This window comes from Grampus griseus (assembly GCF_964374135.1).
Source record: "Grampus griseus genome assembly, chromosome: 10".
NCBI classification, from domain to species: Eukaryota; Metazoa; Chordata; class Mammalia; order Artiodactyla; family Delphinidae; genus Grampus; species Grampus griseus.
Genome location: NC_139004.1, coordinates 70444896 through 70450895, shown reverse-complemented (window position 1 = coordinate 70450895; position 6000 = coordinate 70444896).

Here is a 6000-nt window from a genome sequence, read left to right as displayed (position 1 = left end):
TATTTCTAGAAGAGCTCATCTTCCTCCTTTTAAATTTCTAGGCAGTGGTCATGCTGAGGCTGCTTTTGGTGAGCCAAGGGTATAGGACAACTGATGGCCCTCAAGTTGTCAACTGGCTTGCTCCAGGGAACTGACATTTGATTCTTAAACCAGGATGCTTGCTTTCGTAATTTGCAAATCTGGGATCTCAGATGATAGTGAGGATTCAATTCTTTAAAATAATTTCATGGCATAAACCTCGCCAACAGATATATCACATGTGGTTCAGTAGGCATGGGCTCTGGTCATAGCTCTGGCTGTAAATCCCAGCACTCCCATTACCTAGTCTGGGACGAGTAGCTTAGCCTCTCCAAGCCTCAATTTCCTAATCTCTGAGGCAAGGGAGATGGGAATACTCATCCAGCCTCACAGAGTGGAGACAAATGAGATCATGAGTGTGGAAATACTTTGTGAACTGTAAAAAGCTATGTATCATGACGACAGTGCCCAGTTCTGTTGTTTTGCCAGCTTCTTATGCAGTCAGGTAGCTTCACGTCTCAGAGACTAGAGAGTGAGTAGCCATGAATGCATCACACGGATGCTCAGAGCTAAGGCTGGGAGCCCTCAAGAAATGTCTCTGAGTATATTGTAAACCTAAGTCCCACCCGTTGTTCAAAGTCATCATTCGCTTTCCAAAGCAGCAAACTCCTAGGACAATGTGCCTTGTTGGATGACCTAGCGCTTTGTTGCAGTAACTATTGGTCAGGTCCACAAAAGCTGGCTGCTCCTCTGGGACAGGGAAATCTTTACAGAGAGATTTTGTTGGCTAATGGGATCTTCTGAAGGGGTCTTGGACAGCAGCCACCCTCCTCTGCCTCCCTTTCCCAGGCTGACTCTGCCTCTATCAGCATGAAGAGTGGAGAATTAATTGGGCTTATATCATCCACAAGTTAGCTTAGCTGTTGGAATCATCTCTCTAGTGCACATATTCCCGAACACAAGTGAGGGCTGCCATTTGCTTTTCCAGTAAGGTCATCTTCCCTGTCTACAGCTTTGATTTGTAGCTAACCAGGACTCTCACCACAGGCTGCAAGGTAGCAGAGAAAATAGCCTTTCATCCAGGAGTGACAGGCCAACTTTAGGCCTTCCTTCCCCTTTCTCCGTTCTGTTCTCTTGGGCTATGATCTCTACTTGGGCTGGACTCTTAAGCCTCAAACGTAGGCACCTCTCGGCCCTGAAATGTTCTTCCCCGTGCTGGCCAGGGAATGCATTTTCCTTTACGGCTCATTTTGAAGCTTTGTTTTACATGTGGTGTGGCTCACAGAAAGCTTTTCTTTCATTGACAGGGCTGCCTGTGACTCTCAAATAAAAACACAGGATTTGAACAAAAGGGATGGTCAGCCATGGAACCTCTGGTAGCACCATATTCAGAAACCCAAGTGTGCCCGAACAAGGACCATAAAGCTCATGACATCAGGAACCTGAAAAGCTCCATGCTGACCTTGCAATTCCAGGTCCCATGTAGGAGGGGAGATTTATTACCTTCCTACTAAATGCCAAGTTATGCTAATTCATGCTTATCAGCTTCACCATTACCCTACCCAGTGGGCACTCTCCATCCCACTTTTGAGGTGGGGAGGTTAAAGCCCAGAGAAGTGAAGCAATTCACCTAAGAACACACAGCCAAGAAATCAAAAACAGATGGGCAGTGCCTCACAACCTCTACCCTATACAGCTCACAGATATTGCTGGGCTGTTCACTTATTCAGTCAGTTCACAGCCACTGAGCACTCTATGCTGGCGCACTTCCACCTCCTGGGGTATGTACAGTGCTGGACAAAAGAGACCAGGTTCCTGCAGAAATGAACAAACAACGACACGTGCAGACAATTCCAGGTGCTGGCTGGGACTTCAAGGCCTCTACAGTGAGGTGATTTGATAGGAAAGAACGGCAGTGTGGACCAACCCCTTCAGCCAAGGTGGTCAAAGGTGCCCCTGAGAGGGAACAGAGATCTGAGCCCAAGGGTGAGAAGTCAGCCATGCCACCGTCTGCAGAAAAAGCCCAGAGCAGAGGCTCTGAGGATGGACAGGAGCAGAAAGAAGGTATGTGGGCCAGCCATGGTAAGCAGGGCCCCAGTGGGAAGCTATATTTGGAAATGTGAGCAGGGGCCCCACCATGCTCTTGCAGTCTACAATAAGGTGCTTGCATCCTCTTCTGAGTGGGATAGGACACCATCTCAGGGTTTGGGGTGGAAGACTTATCTCTTGTTCTAAAGAGATCATGCTAATCTCGGTAGGCATTATGGCTCTAGGCAAGCAAGAGGGGAATAGGAAGACCAGTAAGAGATTTGGCAAACACCATGACCAAAGATCTTATATCTTATTTATACCTAATTTAATTAGTTTCATATTGTGAAATGGTTTTCCTTTTTCCATGGCTATGTGAGTAGAAGAGACTGATAGTTTAAACCAATCAAGGCTTGCTCCTGGAGTTTAGAGTTGCATCAATTCCCCATGAGCTACTTGGCTGACAATGGGAAAGAAGTGGTTTCCCAAGGAGAAATTAGGATATTGTTTTAATAGAAAAAGGTGAATGAATATTGAACAAAAAGATAAACTAGGGGTATGTTACATTAGGATAGACAGAGATACTACTCTCACGGAGCTTACAGTATCAAAAAAAAGCTTTAATGCCAAAGAGCATGGACTAGCTTGTTAATGGCTGTAGCTCCAGCACCTAGAAGGTCTTCAATAAAAATGATGGAAGGATTAGAAGACTAGGAAATTACAAAAAATATATATATATCAAAAAAGTATTCATAATTCCATAGTCCAAAGATAATCTTACTCTTAAAATGTTGGGATCATACCTTCTTTTTTTTTCTTCCTATGTAAAGATGCTTATAGTTATTTATACTTGGCAATATAATGTTTACTCATACTTTTTATCTTGCTTTTATTTTTCCACTTAATATTATACCATATACATATCTCAAGTGATGAAAATCATTTGAAAACACAATATTTAACAACTGTGTAACATTCAATTGTAAGGATTTTGTGTAATTTATTTAATCAATATTTGACTAAGAGGTATTTAGTTTGTTTCTAAAGTTTCACTATGATAAATAATGCTGCAAAGAACACATACCTACTAAATCTGTGTGCATGTGTGTTTAATAAATGATGAGTAATAGGTATACATTTTTGTGAGCATTCACAGCCTTGCCTTCACCGTGAATTCTAAGGTTTTCGCTGTTTGATTTACTTTGCTTGTGAGGATAATGGATAGAGAAAAGAATTGGAAGAAGAGAAAAGAGCTAAATTAATTTTTTTTAATCTAACTTCTGTAAAAATTAACCTAAAAAAAAGATAAGTGGCTACTCAAGAGGGAAAGTTGGGAGGAGCTGGCTGAAGAATGGAGACGTTGGTTTTTAGAGAAGATTTGGGTGTGAGCAGCTAAGGTGATGCCTAAGACTTTAGAAGATGGATGGCCAAAGAGGATTCATAGTTTTGTTGTGTATTGCATAGTACAATTTCCCCTTTGCCATCTCTCCAAAAGGCTTCAAAAAAGCAACACACTACAACTCAGAGTTTCTGGAGTTGAGCTTATTTTTCTTTTGGAAGCCTGAATTTGACTGGGGATGAGTAAAAGATGAGAAATCACCCTCTCTGGACCCACCTTTTTTAGTCTGATTTCAGTTTGGTATTGCAAGAAGGGTGAAGAAGGGTCTCCCGCTAGCAGAAAATAAAAGTGTGTTGTGTGCTCCTTTGCTAAAAACTCTTTTAACATTTTGGGAAAGCAAACGTCCATGTGAATTTCTTCCCAGGCATTCTGGTGTGGAGGATGGATTTTATTGACGGGTGGCAAACTCTAAACTAGGGCATCGTTTGTTTCTTGTAGGTCTCGCTCATCCTGGTTTGGGCCAAGATCAAGAAGGAATGTCGAGAACATATTATGGCTTCCATAGTTGATCTGAACCTGGACTGCACTGCCTTACTACTTGGGTTCAACTATTTTTACTTCCTGGGGACAGTCTGGATGGTTTTGGTAAGAAGAACCACATCAAGGCAGCTTTGCAGAGACTTTTCCAAGAATACAATATGGATATATTTTACCTACTGTTCCCACAGTAAGGATGGAGGAGGAGGGCTATGGGGAAAGTCTCTACCTGCTCTTCCAAGAGCTCAGGAACATCTTATCCTGAGCGTGCTGGTGATGAGGAATCCAGCACATGCTCTGAAACAAAGGGAGCCACAGAGGTATCCTGAAAGAGTTTGCCTTGATTTTTCTATCATTTCCATCACCTGCTCTCTGGGAAACCCCAACACACCCCAAAAGCCCAATGACACCCACATATCCTCCTGTTTTGGGAAAAGGCCAAGCAAGACAATATGCTCCATTTTGCCGCCTACGATGTCTGAGTCATTAGACCTTTTTCTAAAGTAAAACCCAATTAGCAATGTATGCCCCCTTCTAACCTGAAAAAGCTTCATCTCAAGGCTTCCACTTGAGACAAAATGCTTTGGTGCTCCTGGAGCTCTTAGCCAGGACTGTTCTTCCTGAGACTGCTTCTGAGCCTTGCTTGCCACTAAGTGCTTCTTGTAAAATATGGTAAACGTAGGGCCTCAGAAATGCTTTCCTTGGGGGAGGGAAGAAAAAAGTGTTGTGCAAGATAGACAGCTGAGCACACATAATGACTGCCATATGTCACAGGATTTCAAGCCTTTAAAATGGACTTGGGCAGTACTTTGCTAAGTGTTCCCATAAAACAATGGCTTTTATAGGTTTCTGGGGTCTTAGCAATGGAAAACGGATTCCTGATCTTTCTGTATCTTGTTTAGTTTTACCATTCCTTTGTTTCAAGGACTTCGGGACTATCTCCCTTTGGCACCAAGCAGAATCTGATCTGGATCATCCAGTAATGGTCCGTGAGTTACAAGGAAGCATTTTTCTCATGATATTCCCAATTTTAGTTAGCCTTTAAAATGTAGAGAAAATTGCCCTTTTAAGTAAACCTTAGAGTCCTGGGAGAAAGACTGATGAAAATTCATGAGCAAATGAACCGTTTATCTGGCTTCCCGTGTCTCTTTTCTCCTTCAGTGGGAAAATAAAGTGATTAATTTGACAATAAGGCAAAAATCCTTAGGTAGGGGGAATGTACATAAATTAATAACTTCCTTTGTATCTAATTCTTAATCCTGGAAAATTCCTCATGAAGGCTTCCCCACAATCTAAAATGTCTCAGTTGGCTTCTGTATCTTAGAAAGAAGCAAAGGTTCCTTCAATGGCCCCAAGGAAGAGGTTTAAGGTCTTCAGATCGGGGAAACCGGGCACACGGAGTGCCTCCAAGCTCTCTCCACATACCTCTTTGCACATTGTAAAGTGTTGTTTTCCACCTAACAAAGACTAAGACAGTTTTTGTGTGTGTAAAGGAGAATCGACAAAGTCCTTGTTCTCCTGAAACATATGTCCTGGACTCAGAAACAGAAATCAGAAAGTAGACAGGTCAGATCTCTATCTCCTTTATTAAGTGCTATTAAGGAGATAAATAGAAGGTCGTGTAAAAGGGTGATTCAAGGGTGAAGTGGAGGGGTCAGTGGAGGTACCTTCCAGAAGCTCATATTGAACTGACACCTGAAAAGTGAGTTAGCCATGGGAGCAAACTCTAGATAATATTAAAGGATTCAAGGTACCTGAGCCCAGAATGGATCTTTGTGTTTGAGATTTGGAAAATCAGATGCCAATAATGAGAGGTGTCAAAATTATGAGTTTGCATATGGAAGCAAAGGCATAGCACAAAAATACCATTTAAAATTGTCCCCTCTTATAGAGCTCTCTCTGTTTAACATCAGCTCCTGTCCCAACCCAATGGGTCAACATCATTGTTGGTCTGTCTCATGTTGATTGTGTAATGTAAACACTGGACAACATAAAGCAAATACAAGGCAAATTGACTGCAAAATGAAATTTCAAACTTTGCAAAGGATGCAAAATTTCTTGGAGTCCTGGGAAGTTGA